A 25,981-nucleotide genomic window follows, 5' to 3' on the forward strand; every position below is an offset into this window, starting at 1 on the left:
AGTTTGGTCAATTTGGATCCTTGGCAAAAAACAGAACAAAACAAAACAAAATCCCTATCCAAAACTCGCTATGAATTCTGTGTCAAAGGCCTGACTACAGTTAAAGTAAGCATATTTATTATAGCTCAGAACACATGATGGAGCTTGAACAAAGACCAAAGATCTGGGCCAGTGTGGAGAAAAGTGATCCCAGGACTTCCCAGGTGGGCCAGATGAGTGAGACGTTCTGAGAGTGGTTAGGGGGTAGAGGTAGAATGGGACCCAAAGGTTTTTATTAGGGTTATTTTGTGAAAGTGTGCATTTTATAACCATAAAAGGGGGTGTGGGAGCTGCTCAAGTTGAACTTAGAGTGAAAGCCTAGGGAGGGGTCTGTTAAAAAACATAAACAAGAAAGCCAGACTAGAAGTTTAAAGTAGGTCATAATTTACTGATAAAACTATAAATTTCAGTTGAGAGTACATGAGTAAAAAACATGATGTCCCATACCAGGAGAAAATCCTGGTTTTTAGGGGAATAGTCAGAAAATCAGCAACTCAAATGGCCTGGCTGGTTTAAGTTCCATCCTTCCAGAAGCACTTGAAGCAAAAGCAGCAAGAGTTGTGCCTATGCCTAAACCAAATAACCAAAAAGAGAAAAGAGAGGCAAAAGTTACTGTATGATAGATGGATCTAAGGACAATCTGAGTACAAGAAAGCTGCTCCAGGAAAGCAGAACACTGGATCTGTGGGGCCTGTCACTGAGGCCAAAGGAAGAAAAGGGTAGATGAACTATAGTCATTTTAAATTGAACCATTAATTACCCAAATCCATCTTAAAGAAACTACTTCTTTAAGTCATTCAACAAACTAAGAATATAAAATTGTGGAATGAGGTTAGAAAGGTCCCTTAACTAGAAGTGAAAAAACCTGGGTTCTACTCCCAGTTTTGTCAATTCCTAGCAGAAGCAGGATTTCAGGTGGGGCACATAGACTGTCTATGTATCTTCTGGAAGCCTGTAGCGGGGGAATGGTGAGTGGAGGTAAAGCAAAATAGAAAGATGATCTCCAAGGTACCTTCCAGCTATAACAGTCCATGATTCCAGTGAGCATATACAATAATTGAGGAAGTCTGGAGGGCTATATATCAAAACATTATTGGAGACTACCTCTAGGGAATGAGATTAGGACAGACATAGAGAGATAATTGGAAAGAAAACAATTGGAGAACACTTTCAATGAGGGAAAATACAAAGGCAGAAGGGATTTTTAAATGAAATATTAAGCAAGAAATCTCCAGTTAGTGAATAAAATAATAGATAAAGCCCAGAAAGCCAGATACCAAAACATTACTTGTAGGCAAAGTCTAAACATAAAGCAAAAAGAGTGAAGGGATTTGGGAGAGCCAATGGTATGATTATTTCATTTTCCTTCTTTTTCTCCAGTCCCTGTTGGAGAACCCCACTGTAGAGCTATTGGAGTTGGAATTCCACTGGAATTCCATCTAATTCCTCTTTGTCCTCCAGGGACCAACCCTCCAGGCCCAGTGACAGGATAAGGAGGTGTGGAAGGGGAGCTGCTTGGGAGCCTGTTCTACAGCTTCCCGTGCAACACACTAAGTGGTTTTCTGGCATGATGTGAAGAAAACTGAACTTGTCTTTTATCTGACACAGGTCATGCTAATTTCCCTGGAGATTTCAGCATCTTCACTGTGCCTTGTTATTTCACCCCGGCTCTCCTCTTTGTCAACATCATCAGCTTCAGGGTCCATAGGTCTGTCATCTATGCTGTACAGAAGTCAAAAGCAGGCCAGGCAATCAAACTCCATTTCAGAAGTTTTCCATAATTATAAGAGTGACCCCTTCATCAGGACCCCAAAACTCATCATTTGTCCGTTTCTGGTAGAAGATATGGCCATCTTCATGTGGCTGATGATCTTTGTTGGTGAAATTGCCCTTCTGGTCTTTGCTGAACTGTAAATTTTCAGCATTCCAATGAAAACTACAAAACCCAGATTGATTACTATGTTATGTTGCCAGGGATCAGACCAAGACAATTGTTGAAGGACCCAAACAAAACTCTCTGGCATTCCAAAGAAACAAGCAGACTTAAACACATGGAAATCACAAATTTAACAGCTACTAAATCACCATGGAAGAGTTGTAACATTGCACTTGTACCATGAAGGAATATATCCAATGTCCACTTCCAAACTCTTAAAATTTGATGTTTTCTTACTTTCTTTCTTTGTACTCTGAGTAGCAAGCTCCAGAATGTATTAGATTGAAAGAAACTGATATTATAGAAACCAAAAGAATAGGGAAATATTCAAATTAATATTAAGAGAATAAGCCAGAACCTGTAATGGTGGGGGAACTCTTGCCTGCAGCTTGAAAAGGCAAAGGGGGAAATGGAAGGTGAAACACGCTTCTCTAGTTCTATAATGCCTAAGTATTGGTCTTAAACTAGTTTCCCATTTATAGTTTTGTCCTTGTTTTTAAGTTAAGAAAATATGATTACTCTACAAAAAATTATTTGGAGTTAGGAGTAGGAATAATAGCTATCTAGCTAACTTTTACATAATCTTTCACATGGGTTATTTTTACTTTCCTCTGACCTCATCTCCTTGTCCCATAACATGAGCGGTTACTCCTATTATCGTACCTTTTTCCTCCACCTCATTGGTCAAGTAACTTTCAATTCTATTAATAACTTATAGGTGACACTGATAATCCCTGAATCCTAAAATACCATCTGATAAATGAGATTGGAAATATAAAATGGGGTCACTGAGGGGACCACCACTCCCTTCCCTGCTTTCTCTTAGGAAATAAAACACGTCACCATTTGGTAAGGAAGTTTCTGTTTTATTTCCTCTGGACCCGAGTTCTGAGCTTGAGTATGAGAAAGCTGCTTCCTGCCTTTTTCCCTACCCACCTCACTCCAAGCTTAATAGACAAGGCTATGATTTTCTTATGAAATCAAATGTCTGTAATTTCTATAAAAATACTACTAGTGGTTGCCCCTGGGTAAGTGGACATGCAAGCAGTTCACTAAAAGTTATTAGAATGAGTATATATTAATAAATATAGATGATTCATAATTAGAAAAAGTGCCTAAATGTGATTAACAGAGAATTTCTGAGTGTTGTATCTCTGATAAAGAAAAAAGTACTTAAAAGTGAGACTTCAGCTCTGCTACATTTTAAAACCACTTAAAAATGCGTTTAAATGTTATCCCTGTGAACTACCAGGAGAGAAGGTTTATATTTGGCCCAGTTATTGCCCCTTGGTCACCAAAAATCACTTGATGGAGTCAGTGCCTCAGTCTCTATTGTAACTGAGTAATCTCCTTAACAACACAGTTCTCCTGAGTTTTTATGGTATGAAAAAAAAAAACCAGATACTATAGAAAGATGTAGAAAGATGATAGAGTAAGTTTAATAAATAAGTAAATATCATATTCACAACCTTTTTGAGTTGATGATGCTCCTAAACTTAGTTTGAAAATTTGTTACCATGGAAGCTCAAAGAGTGAGGATAAGTAACAAAGACAAGGTCAGCTTTCTGTTCCACACCAACTTTAATGCTGAGTCCAAGATATATGTTGTTTGTTAAAAGGAGATGTAACTTAAAAATATCAATCCCTAAATTTATTAAGTCCAGAACAATAAAATTAATGTTCTGATAACACTAAAAGAAAAATATCGTGCAGTCCACATAGCAGAACACTGTCCTTATCTAACTTTGTTTTCCTTTTTAGGGAGACACAGAACCACAGAAGCAGAAACGAATGGGTTTTGTATAACCCTGGCCTTCTCCTAGAGCCTAATTATTTGTTCTCAGAAACTCAAACCACTTCAACTATACCCAAGCAGGCCAGAAAGTTTGCAGGTAGAGCTGAGCCAAAGAGTCTGGTTTGGTTACAGGAGCCAAAACACGAGTCGACCCATTTAAGCTGACTAGACACATAGGCAAAAGAAAAATACATAAATTTATATACATGTGTGTGTACGTGTTGGTCTGTGTAGTGTTTATGCGTATGGTCACTGGGGCTGACAGGGAGTAATGACAGAGTATTTTCACTGGCTTGTCTTTTCCTTGGCCCATCTTTACTGTTGGAGGCAGAGCAGCAGTGCTAGATCCTGACTGACTTTAATTTGCCTACCTCATTTCTTGACAAGGAGGAATAGAAATTGCAGTACTCTTGGTTATTTCTGCAGCTGATACAACTCTTTAAGAGGTTCCTCACCCCTACTTTAAAGCATCTCAAATATGTTTCCATAATTCTATATTGTATTTGAGGTAAAGAGCAAGTTATTATTCATTTATTCAATAAATGCTTGATCTTCCTACTATTTACATTGAACTGTGCTAGGCACTGTGCTAGAGAAAAAAAAGCAAATAAAAAATGAAGCATAACACATAAAGTTTAAAATTCTAATTACAGTATAAGAAAATGTTTGTCCAAATGTAATGTTCCCTATATGCAACACCCTCTCTCTCCCCACTAATATATATAGATTTAGATATATGTGTAGATATAGATAATAGATAGAGATACATAACTATCACTGATACATAAGAATTTTCCTTCTGATTTCTATGTAGAAATATTTGCACATGCAGGTCTGGACTGAGGCAAAATAGCAAAATGAGTGGCCTCTACCTTCAAGCTTCCCTACATTCCTGTAGCTTTTCTGTCCTTTCAGGATCCATTTTGCTCATGACCACCCTGACTGCCAACGGTCCCCCACTGATTGCCCCTTCACTCAACAGTCCACTCTGTACTTTGAAAATTCCCTCTGCTCCCAGCTCCATTTCCTAAGTGTGCAGCTCTCTGAAGATGGCTATTCAGATACACCAACTTTGCTAAATCTTATGAAGTGCTGGTAGATCACTAGCAGGCAGCATGGTGTGCTGGCTGTAAGTATTGTTCCTGGATTGAGTTAGACAATTGTTATGGAATCCTGGCTCAAACACTTACCAGTTCTGTGATCTTGGACAGCTTACTTAACTTCTTCATGTCTCAGTTCCTTTTAGGTCAGACTGAGTAAAGCGGGATGATGGCCAGTATTTTTTTCACCTAATCTATGACGCTTTCTTATTGTTAGTCTCACCATGATTTTACATACTACTAAGAAAGAAATGAATGCTCTACATTATGCTTGTAAGATGCCATTGATTGTAAAACACACTCCAATTTTTCAGTGTGTAAATGTGAAAAAATGCACATCTTAAAAGTGACTAAATAGTACCAACTTCAGAAGGATAAGGTTATTATAAGTATTATATATCTATTATATATAAGTATATGTTATAAGTATTAACTAAGATAGCAAATGTAGAGTACTTAGCACAATGTCAGGCACAAATCAAGTACTTAATTGTTAGCTAATATTATTAATATTATAGTAATTTTGTATAATATGTTAGTATTACATAATGTTACTCCTACCAGATTATAGACTTCATTTTAACAAAAGATTCTTTAAATACAATGCTTTAAAATAAAAACAGACACCAGGGGCAGGGGCAGGGGGATGGAAGCTTAGAGTCAGTGGAAACATAATTTATGGTGGCTTAGACTTTTCAATACCCTTTTGTCACATTGCTCTAATTCAAAAACCTAGTGAAGCAAATCTGGGATAAGAACTTTTGTCACAGTTTAGACAGATTTTTCCCTATATTAAACAATCAAACTTTTCAATGGCTTTTGTAATTAGTTGAAGACACAATATATAATACCAAGTTTATAAAAATCCACACGAACACACACACACACACATACACACACCTGCTTTCCTGGCTTACTAGCTTCCTTATGCTCTTTAAACCTGCAAGTTTATTTCACCTATAATTTATTTCAGGTTGGCTTCACCTAAAACTATTTATCCTCAGGGTAGAAAGACAAAACAGGAAAGAACACCTTTTCACCACCAGAAATCATTATCTTTCAGATGAGTAAATTATAGAACAAGAATATTTTAGCACGTACTTTGAATGAGATAAATGCCCCATCTTTAGAAATCTAATCCTGTCACCTTTATGTTAAATTCAACCCAGAAAATCTAAAAATGACACTCATCCAGGAGTTGGATATGATATACATAACAAATGTAATACACATACCATATTCTGTAAAGCATCATTCCTTTATCAGCCTTCAGTTTAGTCTGCAGCTTGATAACTTGTTTATGTCAGCATGCCTGTCTGCTAAGTCGCATACTAAACTCTGTTGCTATGATTCTCTAATGACTGGACTTCCAGCACCAAGGTTGACAATATGTTGCCACAATTGCCTAACTTCATAAAAGCTTTCATCTTGGTCTTACCAAATATTTAGACTGAGTCTATTTATAACCAATCAACCCTTTTCAAGGAGTCAGTCCTTTTTGTATCTCTTACATGAATAATATGCTGTGGTATAAGTTGGTTAATGAAATTGACTAAAACCCTTTATATACATTTGCCAAAGACAGGCTGATTATTTTAGACCTAAGACCTGGGTTACTCTCACTAATATCCACCTGCTCAGGCAGAATTTAGGAATGGCACTTAAGAAGCAGTTAACCCAATTTGCAACCCTGAGGCTGGAATAATGATATTCTAACACTGAGCACTCCCTTATACTGTACTACCCTTTTCATGTACTCATTTGGAGTATTTGTTAACATTCTAGGCTCTTCTATTAAATAATAGACTTCCTTGAAGATAAAAATTGTGCCTTATTCATCTTGGCACATTCCTTTACCTAACCTTCTTTCTTTTCACAATGCTTCATATATGGTGGAAACTTAAAATTTGTTAAATTAAATTATATATGTCTCCAGCCTTCTACAAATTGACTGTACTTGAAGAAAAACACACACATAAGTCTACACAAGTTCTTGAAATCAAAGGTCTAGAAAGACTAGACAGTGACTCTACTTTTAAGCTTTTCCTGACTGAGAAGCCTTGAGTGGAGAAAAGAACACACCACATCAGGTAGAACTATTAATATAACTGACAAACAGTTTTCATTAACTGAAAGATTTTTTTCTTGATACCCACTTATGGGAGATTGAAAAAGTACTCTAAAATAATTATAAATGTAATGTATTTTCTAAGACAAGGTGGGTCTATGAATGCTACTAGAAACACTCCCTAGACCACCAGTCCTTCAAGGAGATAGCTATGCTTTCAAGAAACTATGAAGCAATCTTCTTCCCACTTGTAAAACTCAAGTCAATCAGCTAAACTAGATAAGTAGCCTAGAAAGCAACACTGGGATCAAGGAACTTGAAGGAACCTATGAGATTATCTAATGATTCTAGTCAACTCTCTCATTGTACAAATAAGTAATTTAAGCCCAAGACTGGGTTTTAGACTTGACCAAGTTTACAAAACTTATCAGAGGCAGAACTGTGGAGAACCTAGGTGCCAGAATTCTTAAAAATACTTTTATTGGGCTAAATTTTTAATGCAGCTTTGACCAGGGCACAAACTGATTATTAAATTTATCTCTAGTATAGTTTGTATGTCAAAAATAATATACTCTCAGGCTATGAGACCACAGAATAAAATGTCAATTCAGGGCCATACAGTAGATTTTGCACATAAACCTACACACAATGACACTGTTTAGAGAGACCTATCCTTAAATGTTGCATGGCTTGTGTGGATCCTACTCTAAATATATACTGTCTTCCCTTTTCTTCTCAGCCCTTCAGCCTTTGTCTAGGCCTCTATCATCTTTCTTGGGTAACTGCAACTGGCTCTGAATTGCTTTCCCTGCCCTCAGCATCTCAAACATTCCAGTCTACTTTCCCCTCTGCCATAGAATTATCCAACAAAAAGCCTGGCTCTTTACATTATCCCTTGCTTTAAAACAGCCATAAAATCCAAACATGAAAGGGCTTTCATAATCTGGCTTCTACAGCTACTCCCCACACCTCGACATCACCCTCTAAACTTGTCACCGTTTTCTGAACACCTACATTCTACCTTAACACATGATATTCCCCAGACTGGAATAATCTTCTACCACTCTCACTCCTTTCTCTGTTCTAACATGATTCTTTACCTGAAAGTTCTTAGAGGCAGTTCATATGCTATCTTCTTAGTGAAGGCATCCCTGATTCCTTCGTACAGAGTTAGTTGCTCCATTCTAACAAAGTTGTTTCCATAACATCACTTGACTTGAAGGAAACAAGAGGCCATTAGAAGGTGCAAGAGCAGATGCATAGGAACCACATAGAAAGTTATTGAGTTTATCCAAGTAACAGTGGCTTCAACTCTGGTGGGCAGTGGATATGGATAGAAGTGTGTCCACAAGGTCTGGTGACAGATTAGAGGAATGAAAAGGAGTAACCAGAATGACTCCAAGGTTTCTAGCACAAGCAAATGGGTAGTATGTCATGTTATTCACCAAAATAGAGAACACTAGAAGGGGACTTGGTTGTTGTTTATTTATGCTTACTTGTATTTTGTTTTGTTTTTGTACTGGGATGGGAGAGATCATGAGTTTAGTTTCAAATGTTGAAGTTAAAGTGCATATTTGATACCAAAGTAAGAGTTATTGATATATGGGAGTTAGAGAACAAGGACTAAATTTGAGATATGATTCTGGAAGATATGGCATATAAATGGCAGTTCTATATGAAAGAGTGAATCTGCCTGAGGAGAACATATGGAGCTTGAAAAGGAGAGGGCCTGGGACTCATCTTGCTGCTATTATTTTTCCTCCTTTCTTCCCAAAGGGTTGTATAATATATACCTGCTTCTTTTACTTCCTTACCATCACTGCCCCCTTATTTCTCATATGATTTGGCTCAGCTCTTCCTGTTCTATAAAAATTATTCTTAATTGGATCCAAAGACTCTTAGTTGTCAAAATCAATGGCATTTTTCCATTTCCCATTCTGCATAACCTCTCTAAAGTATGAGACACTGCCATTCACTACCATTATTAGAACTCATTACTTGTTTGACTTCTGCAATTCTACCATATTCTGGTTCTTTTCTTTGCCTTTCAATTGATTTCCTTTCTGTCTCTTTTCACTGTCTTCTCTCCACCTTTCATCACCTAAGTGTGAATGTACCCTATAGCTCATATCTCAGATATTTGCACTTTCATTTCTAACATGCCTAAGCCCTTTAGAGATCTTATCTACCTCTACAACTTCAACTATTACTTATATATGTGATCCCCAAATTTTTATTACTAATCCTGACCCCTCTCCCTCATAAAATTGAGTCTTGCATCTCTAACTGCTTATTAGAAGACACGCCACTACCTCAAGAGCAATTCACCTAAAACAAACCTAGTTTTCCCCCTAACTCCAACTTGATCTATTTTCCAGATTTCTCATTTATGATAATGCTGTCCAAATATTCTCCCTGATACAAAGGTGTCAAATCACACATTAAACCAAAAGATGTCATCTTAAGTTGTTCCTCACTTCCCACATCTAATAATCTCAAAGTTATGATTCCTCTTTCTCTTCCTAATGTTTTTTCTTTCTATCACTGTGGCCATTACTATACACTAGATATTTTTTTTAGGCAAGTGCAAAAGTTTTCTAATCCATTGTCCTGTCTTTAGCCACTTCCTTTTCCATTTATCCTGTTACTACCTGTGTTATCTTCCTAAAACATTACTTCACTATGTCATTCCTCATCTCAAAAACTTAGAACAGCTCCTTGTATCTATGGGATAAAGCTCACACTTCTTGGCTTGGTCTTCCAACATCTGGTGTCATCCTATCTTTCAAGCTCCAATTCCAATACTCTCCTACATCAGCCCAGCGAGGAGGTCTTCTCATTGCCCCCTGTACACACACAGTATGAATTTTCCAGCCTCTGATGCATCAATCCCTCACCTCAGAAATACCCTGCTCACTCTTCTCTAAATTCACACACCCTTCAAAGGCCAACATCACTTTCACATCACCCAAGAACACTCAAACCTTCCCCATCTGGAAATGATTACTTCCTTGTTTGGAACTGATCACTGCCTCTTAGTAGGCATTTAAAACTTCAGTTTATTTCATTTCCTAAACCATTAGTTCACTTTCTAAGCACAGGACTGTACCCAGTATTTATTGGATTTATTAGTTGCCCATTAATGGCTTTGATAAACATTCAGAATTAAATTTTAAAATGTCAAGTTATTAAACAATATTGTATTCCTATAGTTCTACTGTTAACTGTAATCATTATTGCATCATTATTACTTCAGAAAATAGTTCTAGGAAATCTCCAAATTTTGAAAAGTTCACTAGATGGCTTTATATTCTAAGAAACAGACTTGCTTCCTGTAGTTCTAAAGTACAAACATAAAGAAGGAAAGGAATTAGATATTGATGTTATCAAAGTATAATTATTTTTAAAATATTTTAAAAGAAATGCAAAAAAAGGAAAACATTTCAAGTTAAAGTACAAACATAAAGAAGGAAAGGAATTAGATATTGATGTTATCAAAGTATAATTATTTTTAAAATATTTTATTTTAAAATGCAAAAAAAGGAAAACATTTCAAGTTACAACAAATATCATTAATCATATTTCATTGGCTTGTGACTCAGATCTCATGTGAATTAGTTTGAATTTCACAGTAACATGATTCCATTAATAGCAGAAATAATTACTTAAAAAGGTGGTGAATGCTTAATATAATCCAACGAAAATCACTAAATATATCTACAATTAAGAGAACCGGCTACTTTGATAAGAACATACATAATTTGGGGGAATATTTGTGCTATTTACTAACTGGAACATTGTTAGTTAAGTCATTTCTATTATCTGGCAAATCAAAGTCTCTACCTAAATAAGAAAACACATACTTTATTAAAGTCTCAGTATTTCTGGATGCTCTGAGGCCCCAGTCATTCTAAAATACTTTGAGAGTGTGAGCTTCAAAACTCTAGCAGGTCTCTGTGATTTTTTGCTCCTCAGGGGTTTATGCCGTATCTGCAGTCTGAGGTTCAACCTTATTTTGCTCTGCAGTATTTGATAAGTGATCAACTGTAAATGGGGTGAAATACTCTATTAGGTATGTCTAGAAATCAATACTAAAGTTTTCTAAATTATTTCAGAATAAATCTTTTCTGAATTTGTTTTTAAGATTTTTCATTGTTGATTATTGACTGGTATATAAGATCTTTGAGGTCTTTTCTTTTTCTATGTTGTATACCTCTCCCTGGAACATATTCTCCTGTACCAGATATAATGAAGCCACTTAATAGTTATTAAATTGAATTCTTACCCCTGGAACAAATAAAATGTATCCAAGGAGGATAGGGTCTAAATTACGGGGCTCTCTTTGAAGTGGAAAATTTTTTTAGAAGTCAACTAGGTAAAGAACTACAGTTGTTCTCCTGGGATGACTTTTGAAATGAAAGCTGACCAAGAGGGAAATCACTATGACAGGCCTTAACTCTATGGGATTTAATCACCTATGAAAGATCTTCCCTGTTGTGCACATCAGGAGGCTTATAAATTGGATGCAGGCAACTCAATCACTTTCAAAGGTCAGCTCTCTGAAGGAATTGGAAAAGACTGGTTTCATAATTCCTATAGTAAGAGGAGCTGCCACAGTAAAATAGCAGCAATTGGGGTTAGGTAGGCCCCCTTTCCCATGCAGATTCCCCAGGAAGTGTTTTTATTTCTTGGTTTTGTTAAAATAAGATCCAAGTTATGGTTTCATAATTTCCCCATCACTATCCCTGAAATGAAGTTACTACAGCCATTAAACTGGAATGACTCCACTAGCTGCATAGCAAACCTTTGTCCAAGATTCAAACCAAACTGAATGTTTGAGGGTTTGGGTTGTTTTGAGTTTTCTAAACTTCAAGCTTAAATTTTCATGAACCTTATTGCACTTCCTGATCTTTTCTGGGAGAGAGAGTGGAAAAACTGACCTCTTTGGTGCCAGTCTTAGAAATAGCCCTCCAAGTGCTATAACTAACTGTATGGAGAAAAGATAGGCCTAGATAGGAATATAGTAAAATGATCAACTCTGGAACTATTTTTTAAAATTCTCTCTAAAGCCTTCCTTTAAATTCTATTTTTATAGTATCTCCCACTTAATTAAAACATTCAATAGCAAAACTGGAGTGCTAGGTTCCTAAAACCCATAGTCACAAAGAAAAAAAAAGGCAGCAGTAATCTTAGTTCAGAATTAAAATAAAATAGCTATTATCTATCATAACAATAACAACTAAGTATTAAACAATCATGGCAACATCCTCAATGCCATCTTGGAAAAGGAACTATATGGAAGAGAGTGGGATGACCAGATTTAAGCCTTTAGGCTTAGAAGATTCACTAAATTCTACAGACTCTTGGGAACAAAATGGAATTCCATAAGGAAACCAGGTTGTTTGAGAAACAGAGGAAGTAGGAAACTTCTTGGCAGAGCCATTTGGTGTGGATTAGACACACAATTAAGGACTGTGTTATTCTCAATAAGTTCATTGCAGTCTATTCTTGGCTTGGATGAATGCCAGTTGAGAGGCCAACTCCATCAATGAAATCTTCAGAGTTCCATTTTATTGGTCTATGTCAAGAGAGAGTTTCAAGAAGGCTGAATTACCAAAATCAAGGATAAAAGGGTAACTGTAATCACAGCATCACTAGCACTGTCTCATTCTTCATCTCTGTGAGGGATAAGTTGCTCATACAAAAATTCACACTGTGGCTAAATATGAAGTCAAATGTACCTGAAGTTGCTTGGCATAAACTTTTGCTTAATAAAGAAACCCATACTGATGCACTCAGAGTCTCTCTCTTAGGAAATGTAAAGGGGATCATGTAAAAGCAAGCCAAATTCCAAATGATGTGCTTTATAAGCCCTGTTGAACATCCTTATCTCAGAAATCCTGGGACCTAGGCCTCTTCATTTCTCTTAATATAGAACCCCTATAACCAAACATAACCTGGACATTTCTCTAAAGAGCTTAACTAAGGCAAAGCTGCTGCATCTGATTTAGATGCCTAATCTAAGTAAAAATATCGTCACTCAAATCCTTGCCAATATTATCTTAAACAGTCATAACTACTCTTTAGATGAGAATATATTCAAACAAAACTGACCACAGGGCAATAATTAGGTGTGGGGAGTTACAGGGTCACAACAAAAAGGAAATTACTGGTCATAGACAAAATGGGAATATTGAAAATCAAGAAAATAGATCAAATTATGTATTGGTACATGGGGAAGGAAGTCTCAACATGGAGCTGTGGAATCAGCAGGAATCAGTAAAGGATGAAAATGGATGAATTATGTGTTATAAATCAATTTTTATCAGCTATTCCTATATCAAAGTATATTGCCTATATGAATTCTGATAAAATTATAGAGGTCAGTTGTTTTTAGATATTTTTCTATAACAGGTTTAATTTAGAAAATTCAGAATAAACACAAAGAAAAGTAAATGCATGTATTTTAACTTCTTAGAATCCGACTACCCAGAAATAACACTGTCCCTACTTTAGCATACAGTCAGCTCTCCCTATTGGTATGTTCAGTATCCACAGATTCAACCAACTGCAGATCAAAAATATCTGAAACAAAAAATAGTTATAAAACAAAAATACAATATAACCATTTACATAACATTTACATTGTATTAGTTATTATGGTTATCTAGAGATGATTTAAAGTATAAGGGAGGATGTGTATAGAATATATGCAAATACCATGCCATTTTATACAAGAGACTTGAGCATCCATGGATTTTGGTATCCTGGAACCCATCCCCCACAAATAACAAGGGATGAGCGCATAATCTTGGAGACACACAAACACACAAATAAATATATGCTTGGTGTTTTTAAAATGTAACCTAAAATGGTTTTGTATTTTTCATAAAATAATATACATGCAGTCCCTGGGTTATGGACAAAATATGTTTCTGAGAACATCTTTAGGTTGAATTTTACTTGGATCCCTGATAAACAGCACATATATGGTAGTAATAATAAGAATATCATAATGGCTCATATGTGGTAATACTACAGTGCAATACTGTAATAAAAATATTAATACCCTTGTACTGTAATAATAAGCTACAGAAACCATTGTATTCTTTCTTTTAATTCCTAGGCGAATAGGAATGTTATCCTTATTTTGATCTTCTCACCAAATCAATAACCTTTCCATTTCAATAATTAATCCACTTAGCAATAATTGATGCTTTCATTAGAGCACTGCCTTTTACACGTTCCATTATTCTCACTTTATCCTTTATAATTGTTCCAATAGTCAAGCAACTGAAGCCTAATGTTTCCCAATGAATGATGGTGTCTGGCCTTTCTCTGAACGCTTAATTATTTCTACTTTTGTTTTCATTGTAATCACCTTTCTCTTCACTGCAGGCTCACCTGGACTTGCATTGGACTTTTGCTTTGGAGGCATGCTCATAAGGGTAAACACAGACTCACGAAATAGAATAAAAAAGCTAAGACAAATGTGATGCTGTGCATAAGTGACTGTATAAACAATGAAACCAGTCACTAGCATAAAAATGCTGCACCAACGAACCACTTATACCACGCAGGTTTGTTTACGTGTGTGGAAGAAACTAGTTCCCAAATTATTAAATTAATTATAAATTATCCTTGTGTGGACCCTTGGGAGCACACTGGTTAAGTATGGAATGCTATAAGACAGGTCGTCCATAGCCCAGGGACTGCCTGTATTAAAAAATATCTTTCCATGTACACAAATATATAGTCATGCATGGCATAATGACCTTTTGGTCAATAAGAAACCACATATATGGCAGTGGTCCCATATAATAACAAAGCTGAAAAATTCGTATTGCTCAGTGATATTGTAGAGCAGTGCATTACTCTCGTGTTTGTGGTAATGCTGGTGTCAAAGCTATTGCACTGTCAGTCGTACATACAATTAGGTACAGTACATAATACTTGATAATAAACCATTGTTACTGGTTTATATATTTACTATATCTTTCATTATTATTTTAGAGTGTACTCTTCTACTTATAAAAAAAGTTAACCGTAAAACCACCTCAGACAGGTCCTTCAAGGAGGTATTCCAGAAGGCACTGTTATTATAGCAGATGACAGCTCCATGGGTGTTACTGCCTCTGAAGACCTTCCAGTGGGAAAGATACGAAGGTGGTAGACAGTGATATTGATGATCCTGACCCTGTGTAGGCCTAGGCTAATGTGTGTCTGTGTCTTAGTTTTTAACAAAAAAGTAAAATCAAATTTTAAATTTTAAAAATAGAAAATGCTTATAAAGATATAAAGGAAATATTTTTGTATAGCTATACAATGTGTTTTTGTTTTAAGCTAAGTTATTACAATAAGAGTCAGAAAGGTAAAAGAAATTTAAAAGTTTATAAAGTAAAAAATTACAGTAAGCTAAGGTTAATTGTTAAAGAAATTTTTAAAAATAAATTCAGTGTGGTCTAAGAGTACAGTGTTTATAAAGTCTACAATAGTGTACAGTAATACCTTAGGCCTTCACATTCACTCACCAGTCACTGACTCACCCAGAGCAACTTTGAGGCCTGCAAGCTCCATTCGTGGTTAAGTACCCTATACAAGTGTATCACTTTTTAAATCTTTTGCACCATATTTTCACTGTATATTTTCTATGTTTAGATACATTTTGATATACAAATACCACTCTGTTACAACTGCCTACAATACTGAGTACAGTAACATGATATACAGGTTTGTAGACTAGGTGCAATAATAGGCTATACCATATAGTCCAGATGTTTCATAAGCTATACCATCTAGGTCTGTGTACGTACAGTCTACAATGTTCACACAATAATGAAATCACCTGATGATGCGTGTCTCTGAACCTATCCCTGTTGTTAAGTGACTCAAGCTTGTAATAATATTTGGACTACATTTTCCTATAAGGACTAATAGAGTTCTAACTGTACTTTTCCCCAAATGATTAGACCATTACCTTAACAGCAGTCATTGATTAAAACAACTTTTCCTCATTGATTTGAATGAATTTTTAGCTTATACTAAATTCTAATAAAATTTGAGTATATTTTTGAGCTTTCCATTCAATTCATTTACTTATCTATTCCTGGTTCTGTAAGTACCATAATATTTTAATTGCTATAGCTTTTAAAAAATAAGTTTTACTATCTGGAGACAATGCTCTATGCAGAATTCTTTTCCCCAAAATATATATCGTCTATTTTTCAGATGGTCAAGGTTTTTGCAAAAATCATGGTTTTAATGAGCATTGTTAATATTTTTTAATAATCTGGGAAGAATTAATATTATTATAAGCCCTTTCTATTTATTCAAATCTCTTAAATTTCTCATTAAAATTTTTTTCTTTTGTCTTTTTAAAGCTTATTTTTGTCTTTTAAGGTGTTCTTTTTGATCACTCTTACGAATAGAATCTTATTTTCTATAGAGCTATTCCCAGAATATAGGTGTGTCAGGGTTCCACAAGACCAGGCTAAGGCTCAATGATTCACTAGGACTTACAGAACTCAGAAATTGTTATATTCACAAGTGTGGTTTATTATGGTGAAAGAATATAGAGGATATGTGTGACTATATCCACACACATACAGTCTGTATTCTCATATATACACACACACAAATAAACATATATGGAAAGAGGGAGAGCGGGAGAGACAGAGAGAGACATTTTTTTAATGAGCAAGAGTAAATTATGGTGTCTATGCATATACACTTGAGTAATAAAAGCACATAGAAATTCAAATTATAAATAGCTATAAAAACAATAATAGTGGTTACTTTTGTGGCTTGTGGGGATGTGAAAAAGTTCTATTTCTTGACCTGGGTGATGGTAAGTTTATCTTATAAGTCATTAAGCTACACATTTGTGTTTTTCTGTACTTATGTATTATTTTACAATAAAATGGCAAAAATCCCACTAAATATTCATTACTTGAACAAAATTTATTGGTCAAATATGAATTCCTTATTAAAATAAGTACTTAGTAAAAGTTGCTGTCATGTTTTAAACTGAGGAAACTAAACTACAAAGAAATAATTCTAGTTTGCATGATGACATCTCCTCAAATGGCATTAATCATCCGTACTAGTGTAATGGTATCCTGGATTAATAAGGAAACCACATAATGGACTTTTACTAAAGAAAGACAGGTCAATCTGATTCATTTCATAAAGATTAATTGGGTGCCTACTATGTGCTGGATTTTTCTTTCCTGACTGAATACTTCAGGTCACAAGGCATATTTCACTAGCTATGATCAAACAAAACTCACCAAAAAAAAATATCATTAACATAATCAGTAGAAAGTGTATTTCTCTAGCTTTCCATATAGCTGCGTTTAAGTCACAACATGAAAGTTGACTTGTCAGTAATTTCACAGCAGGTTCCCTCTTAAAACAGCAGGGTTTTTCTACCTGCCCACTGTTCACCAACAATAACAGCTGCTAAGCAGTGGCCAAGACTATAAGCTACCAGCATAATATCTATAACCCTAATCTCCCTTAATAGAACTTCAATATTATTTATTAATAGAGTGCCAAGTGGATCCACCTAAAAATGATTTCTTGGCTTCCTTTGTAATAAGCCATGGCTATGTGAGAGGCAGACGTCATTTAGTGGAACTTTCAGAGAAAGATTTTAGAGGAAGCTGCTGATTCAGCTGACATGTGCCTTTTTGCCTTTCCCCCTTCTATCTCCTTATAGCCAAGAATATAGATGATGGAGATGTCTGGAGTTGCAGCAACCACCATGTAACCTTGGAGATGGAATCCAGTTCTAAGTATGGCCAAGAAGAAACAAAGAGGGAATCTTGTCTCTGGTGACATTGTGGAGCCACCACAATGGCCCTATACTGATTATTTCCAGACGCCATTTTGCATGGAAAAACTAAATGCCTCTATTATGAATTTCTGTTACTCAGATGATACAATAATTCCTCTGATTATTATGAATATCAAGTGTCAGTGTCCAATGATAAAAGCACGCAGATATACCATTTTAGAGAAATTTGAATGAAGGTGCAAATATCAACAAAAAAAATCATAGCCAAAGGTGGAAATTATACTTCATACCCCCTTACATATTACAGAAAACCTGCTGAGACTTAACAGCATAAGACTTGATGATGCGAAGAGAGAAACAAAATTAAAATCATAAACAATTATAACATGACAACCTTCATGGTTTAACTTCTAAAACTTTTCATGGAATGTTATCAGCAACATGAGCAGCAATAACATCAAAACACCTTTTAGGCATCTGTATAACTTCAAACTATACAGAGATAAGCCCTGTTTGACTGAAATTGACAGCATGATCTTTGCCTCTTAGGGAATATTCATATGTGCACACATTGCAACACATGAAGGGCTTCAAGACACAAAGATTGCCACCAAGAAAAACACAATTTTTTTCAACTGCCAGGACACATCGTTTCTTTCCATCACTGGCAAGACCTTGGCTGGAATTCTTTTGGATCAGCTACTGCTCAACGATGGCAACTGTGTACTCCCAGAATAACTGTGGCTTTAAACCACAGGGTAACTGACATAATCTTTGCTCTATGTAGAAACAAGAAAAATACAGAAAACAGCCTCAACAGTACTAAATTTATTGACTCCACTAAAATTTTGATGTTTATAGACCTCAACTATAAATTATTATCTAGCATTTTATGCCTATGATTTGTCAGTGTCTAAGAAGCTGGTGGGACTGTGTACATTAGTCATGCACCTGCAGTCCCAGCCACTTGGGAGGCTGAGGTAGAAGGATCGCTTGAGCCCAGAAGTTTGAGGTTGCTGTGAGGTAGGCTGACACCTCGGCACTCTAGCCAAGGCAACAGAGTGAGACTCTGTCTCAAATAAAAAAAAAAGTCATTTTTCACAGAATTCAAAAAATTCATTTAGAACCAAAAAAGAGTCTGAATAGCCAAAGCAATCCTAGCATAAAGAACCAAATCAGAAGTATCACATTACCTGACTTCAAATTATACAAGGCTATAGTAAAGAAAACTCAAAAGTAAAACCATAAACCAACTAATCTTTGACAAAGCAGACAGAAACATACACTAAGGAAAGGACAAAATAGTCAATAAACGGTCCTGGGAAAATTGGATAGCCATATGCAGAAGAATGAAACAATAAAAATCCTAGAAGAAAACCTAGGAAAAACTCTTCTGGACATTGGCCTATGCAAAAAATTGTGACTAAGAACCCAAGAGCAAATATAATAAAAACAAAAGTAGACAAATGGGACTTAAATAAACTAAAGAGCTTTTTCATAGCAAAAGAAATAATCAAAAGAGCAAACAGACAACCCATAGAATGGGAGAAATATTTGCAAACTATGTGTTATAGTACTGGCATGTATGCTGATTGAGGATGGCCCCCACTATGGCAGCTGGAGTAACATGGCTCTCCTCCATGTGGCTTTCTGCAGCAGGCTAACAGGGAAGCGTTCTCATGGTGATGGCAGAGATTCAGGAGGGAATTCCCAATGTGCAAGACCATCTCAAGCCTCTGCTTGCATCATATCTGATAATATCTTGTTAGTTAAGCAAGTCACATGCCTGAGGCCAGAGTCAAAGTGTGGGCAGGTCACCTGAAGGCACTCCAAAGTTACACAACGTGGATACAGGGAACAATGAAGAAGTAAAGCCATCAGGACAAGCTTCTGCAGACATGTAGGGCCTTGATAAACTAATAAATATAACAAATTTAAATAGGATGATAACATATACAAATGTTATAGAAGTTCATAAAAGAGGATTTGGCTGCAGTACTCAGAAAAAGCTGCAAGAGAAGGTCTTGAAGGTTATTTTGGATCTAGACAGGTGGAAAGAAAAGATGAGGAAATTTTAAGAGCAGAGAATATTGTAAACAAAGTAATGATGACCAAAAAAAAGAACAATAAATACATCAAATGAAAAGACTGGCATACATACCAATATCAAGCAAGATGCTTTCATCTGATCCAATCTCTATCACAAACAGAAGAAAATGAAGTAAACAAATGAATCACACATTCCTCCTACATAATAAAATCATTATATTTCAAAATGTTTTGAGAGTCTAGAGTCTTCAATATGATCAATAGGAATGTCTGGGGGCTACAGACAGCCATGAGAGCACAAACATAAGATTCCTAACATGTGTGACAATGAAGGCTAAATGTACTATTTATCATAATGGTGAAGAAACCTGAAATTATGAATCAATGTATACAAGATAACAATTCTTGCTGGTAACCCAATGTTGAAAGCCATCATGAGATTGTTATTATGGAAGCATACTACCAGATGACTCCAAAATTGCTAAGAATCAAAACAATACCCAAGAATCATCTTTACAAAGTAACTGACAATTTAGCCATGAACATAATTTTAACCATGTTTATACAACTGTTAATGTTACTTTTATCTTGATTTGTGCCAATAAGGTGTTAGGGCAATTTCCAAGATACTAGTCTAAAGCTTTAAAAATTGGTGATGTACAATTCACTACCACTGGCTCTTCATTTGGCTTTTTAAACAATTTTATTAATTCTGTTTCCATGGCACTAAGAGTGACATACCATCTAATAATGATATCCTGGGAAGCAGCCAGTCCACTAGTGCTTATATAGAGAGAGGAATTCAAATTCTCATACAGTTAACTAAAAATAGGAAACCACATGCAAGGCAGAGTCATAATTCAAATACATATTGTTGCAACATAATTATTTAAAGCAATTAATCCATGTTTAGCTGCTGAAACAGAACAAATCTTGAGAATATCAATGTTCTTATGGTCTCATATGCCCAACTGGTCTCACAGTTGCTGTACTAATTACAGTAGAACATCATAAACTCCCCCATAGCTCCATCCCACCATCCCACAAACCCACTACATTGGCATGATGAGAAGATACCATGATTAGAGCAAAATGGAAGAGCTTTACCACCTTCACCACCCTTAGCTTGGTCCCATACCTAGGAAGAGTCTCTAAATACTCCCTACAAAACCTGTGTGCTGGAAGACTTCAGTCTTTCCTAGCCCTCAAATTAAAGATAAAATCAAGCTGATTCTTAGAAAAAAACTGGAGTCAACTTAACCAAATTCAAACTCTCTCAGAATAATAACCTCGTTATTCCACTGCACACACACACACACACACACACACACACACACACACACACACACACACACACACACCTTCTAAGGAAGTGCCAGGACTAATTGTTTTGCCAGCCAAATCTACCGTACCATGTACTGTTGCCATTGCTCTCCATCCAGATGTGAGCCCCTCTAGTCATCTATCTTCCCCATAACTTTCATCTCTAAACAGCTATGTGCTTCCTCTCCTCCCTCTCCAGTCTTAGTACTATGCCTTCTAAATAGCAAACACTCTTAGTCTTCACTTCACTGATCTTTTTACCACCACACATACTTAAGGATTGGGAAAGAGAATGAACGTCCTTTTTATTCTGTACTGTCAACAGCATGTAAAACCTTGCTTGTTATGTGTGTCCCACAAATGCAGCAATGCCACTTTTCATTATCACCATGCTATAATATATTCCATCTTTAAATAGTAATGTTTCCTTATGCCATACCCTCTTCTATCCAGAACCCAATTTTTTCTCCATTCCCCAGTAAATCACTGGTATATTGTTTATTTTATTTTCACTGCCTCCACTTACTCTCTTCCCATTCTCCTATCAGGATTCAGTGCCTACCAGTGTCATCAAAACTGATTCATTAGGTCACCAATGACTACCACATGGCCAAACCACATATAAATTCTCAGCTCTCATCTTATTCAACCAGTAGCATTTGGCAAAGCTGATCACTGCTTTTCTGCATTTATTGAGATGATCATGCTTTTGTCCTTTATTCACTTAAAAGTGATGAATTTTAGTGATTTTTTTTTGAAAATTCAACCACTTTCCATTCCTGAAATAAACCTCACTTGGTCATGAAATATGATCCTTTCCATGTAACTGGATTCTATTTGATAATATTTTTAGAATTTTGCATCTGTGTTCATTAGAAAGATTGGCCTATAATTTTCCCTTCTTGTAATATCCTTGTCATGTTTTGGTTATCCAGTTTATACTAGACTCATAAAGAGTTGGGGAGTGTATCAGTAAGAATTCAATCAGAGAAGCAGAACCAAGCACTTATACATACACATACACATATACTGAAACATATACACAATTTGTTACAGGGATTTGATCTCATCCAATTATGGGAGCTAATTAAGCAGTCTCCCCTAAGCGGATTGTTCTATCTGATGCTGGAGTCCATAGGGCAGGCAGCTGGGAAGGAAAGATGGATATAAAGTAGGGAAGAACAAGGACAAACTGGAATCTACCAGCATGAGCTGAAACCCATGAAGACAGACTAAAACTCATATCAGATCTTGCTGCATTTGACATCAGTGGTATAGTGCCCTTTGTCAAAGAACTGCACACACACATCTCCCAGTAATCAGAGATACTGAAAGTGGATCCAGAGAAAAGTGCAGCAGTTATAGGCCTGACTACTGTCCTAGCCAACAGGATGAGGCATCAGATAAGCGACATGACGTGTGAAATGTAAGTGACTTCTGCTTCACTTCTGCCCTCCAAATCACATAAAGAATATCTCTCGTGGCCCACTCCAACTGGAAACATACAGATAAAGAGAAGGAAATTCTAGAAAATGTAATTCAGCCTAGGCAAGTTGATATAATACATTACAAAGCTACCACAGAACATTTAAAATGTATGCTCTTCGCAATTTTCAAGTATACAATACTGTGTTGTGAACTATAATCACAATATTGTATAACAGATCTCGAACTTATTCCTTCTAACTGAAATCTTACATCTTTTGACCAACATCTCACCGATCCACCCCCACCAAAGCACTTCCTCTTTTTTCTATTTTCCAATAGAGGTTTTGTAAGATTGGTATTATCATTTAGAATTTATCAGGGAAACCATCTGGGATTGGAGTTTCCTTTGTAACAAGTTTTTAATATGTGGATTCTTTAATAGATATAGAAATAAATTTCCTATTCTTTCTTGTGCCAATCTTGTAGGTTGTTTTTTTTTAATATTAGCATTAGTCAATTTCAGGGGTCAAGAAATTATGGCCTTCAGACTGTCTATATTTATAAATAAAGCTATACTAGGATGCAGCAGTACCCATTCATTTAATATTCTACATAGGCTGCTTTTATGCTACAATGGCAGAGTTGAGTAGCTATGACTTTATGACCCAGAAAGCCCAAAATATTTACTGTCTGGCCCTTTACAGAAAGTTTGCTAATTCTTGACCCAGTTCATCTAAGTTGTCAACTTTATTTGTAAAAAGTTGCTTATAATTTTCACCTCTTTTCTTGTCTGTAAGATTTATAGTAATGTCCCCTTTTCAATCCTGATATTAGTAACTTACATTTTCTTTCTTTCTGGATCAAGTCATTAATTTATTAATCCTCTGACTTTTAAAATTTTTTCTGTTGTATGATGGATTTCTGTTTTATTAAGTCCTACTCCTATATTTAATAATTCCTTCATTCTATTTTCTTTGGGTTTATTTTGCTGTTCACGTTCTAATTCCTTAACATGTAAGCTTAGATTGTTGATTTTTCAACTTTTTTATTTTCTAAAATATGCTATTTTACTTTCTAGAGTTATAAATGTCCCTTTTTGTACAGCATGAACTGAATCCCTCAAACTATTTCATAAATTCATTATCTTCAGTTCAAAGTATTTTTAATTTCTATTGTGATTGTCTTCTTGAACTACACATTATTTCAAAGTGTTACTTAATTTCTAAATGTCTAGATTACGTGGGTATTTTTTTGTTATTGATTTCTAGTTTAATTTCAGTGTGATCACAAAATACAATCTATGATTTCAAACATGAAATTTGTTGAACCTAGGACATCAAAGCAGTCTTGAAAATGAACCAAGTTGAGCCATTTATACTCTTGACTTCAATACTATAAAACTATAGTGATCAAGATAATGTAGTATTCCAATAAGGACTGACAAAAAGATCAATGAACAAATCAGAGGTCCCAAAATAGGTCTGGACTTTTAGTCATTTGATTTTTGACAAAGGCACCAAAGTAAGACAATGGAGCAAAGAAAATCTTTTGAACAAGTGGTACTAAAACAGGTGGATATCCATGCAAAAAAAGAAATTCAACCCTTAACTCACACCATATACAAAAATTAATTTGAAATGGATCATAGACCTAAATGAAATGTTAATAGCTAAAACCATAAAACATTTAGAATAACTGTAGAACATCTTCGTGTTTTAAAGGTAAAGGTTTCTTAGAACATAGAAAGCAATAACATTAAACAAAAGAACTGATAAATTAGGCTTTATCAAAATGGAAAACTTATGTTCATCAAAACATCCCAGTAAGAAAATGAATAGCTGGGAGAAAGATTGAGAGTTAATATTCACATATATCTACAGCAAAGTACCTAGTATTTAGGATATATAAAGAACTCTCACAACTCAATAATAAAAAGAAACATTCCTCACCCCAAAAATTGAGCAAAAGATTTAAACAGACACTTCACAAAAGAAGATATATGAATAGCTAACAAGCATATGAAAAGGTGCTCAACATCATTAGTTAGCAGGGAAAAGCAATTAAAACCATGATGAGATATCACTAACTCATCTACCAGAATAGCTAAAATTATAACTGACAACATGAAATGATGGTGATGATGTGGAGCAACCAAAACTCAGCTAACGCATTCTGGGGTGATGTGCAAAACGGTACAACCACTTTGAACAATAATTGGGCAATTTCTTATAAAATTAAACATACATTTACCTTATAACCTGGCAATTTCATTCCTATGTATTTACCCAATAGAAATAAAAACACATGTCCAAAAATAGACTTGTACAAGAATGTACACAGCAGTCTTATTCCTAGTAGCCCAAAACTGTATGTAATTCAAGAATCCATCCATCAATAGGAAAATGGATAAACCAATTGTGGTATATTTATACAATGGTGATTAAAAAAAGGAATTACTGATTCACACAACATCACAGACGAAGGTCAGATATGGTAAGTGAAAGAGGATTTGGATAAAAGACTACATAATCTATGATTCTCAAACAGGCAAAACTAATTCACAGTGGATAAAATTAGAACAGTAATTGCCTCAGAGCAGAGGGTTAGGATGATAGGGGTAGAGGGTAAATTGTGGTGTAAATAAACTATGAAGAAGCAAGACATAACTTTCTGGGATGATGGCAATGTCCTATATATTGAAAGGAGTTTGGATTAAATAGGTGTACACATTATTAAAACTCAGCAAATGTGTACTCATAGTATATGCATTTCATTTCTGTTTTTACCTCAAAAGAAAATTCTGTAAACAAATATTAAATTCCAGTTGATATGCATATTGAAGTATTTCATAGAAAATGTACCAATATATGCAATATACTTTGAAATGCCTTAAAAGAATAAGATAAATAATAAAGGAATGAAAGGACAGAGGGATAGAAATAAAATGTTAATGGTAGAATCTAGGTGGAAGTATATGGGTTGTTCACTATAGAAATTTGAGAAGGGTTTAAAGTTTTCTTACGTCTTCTGATAATATTAAGTAGCAATCTTGGTTTTTACATTCATAAAATTCACCATTAAGAAATTCTTGATTCCCAGTTAACCAATGACCAATTGCCATTTAATCTGCAGTGAATTTACTGGTAACACAAAGGTATGTTAATTGGAGGAAAGAGAAGTTTAATAAAGTGATTTACAAACATATGGTGTTAGTTGTAGTTCTTCAGAAAATGAAGATCACATTTGAGATAAACTTTTTGCTTTTACCAAGTTTTCTGAACCACCCAAGCCCATTTGGCAATAGTTTTTCTTCTTCGAAATTTCTTTCTACCACCTGGGGACATTTCATGTTCAGCATCAATGAAAAACAAATTGGCCGGGCACGGTGGCTCACGCCTGTAATCCTAGCACTCTGGGAGGCTGAGGCGGGCAGATCATCTGAGCT

The 25,981-nt window shown here is 35.4% G+C and overlaps 1 long non-coding RNA gene across 1 annotated transcript in view; it reads right to left on the reverse strand.

Moving 5' to 3' along the window:
• LOC123639376 overlaps positions 1-25,981 on the reverse strand; it is a 68,454-nt gene that overhangs the window by 39,306 nt on the left and 3,167 nt on the right. Inside the window, exon 2 of the long non-coding RNA XR_006735706.1 lies at positions 19,898-19,933. This is a non-coding gene — a long non-coding RNA (uncharacterized LOC123639376). The remainder of the gene's footprint in view (positions 1-19,897; positions 19,934-25,981) is intronic.

The sequence above is a fragment of the Lemur catta genome, chromosome 6 (genome assembly GCF_020740605.2).
Source record: "Lemur catta isolate mLemCat1 chromosome 6, mLemCat1.pri, whole genome shotgun sequence".
NCBI lineage: Eukaryota > Metazoa > Chordata > Mammalia > Primates > Lemuridae > Lemur > Lemur catta.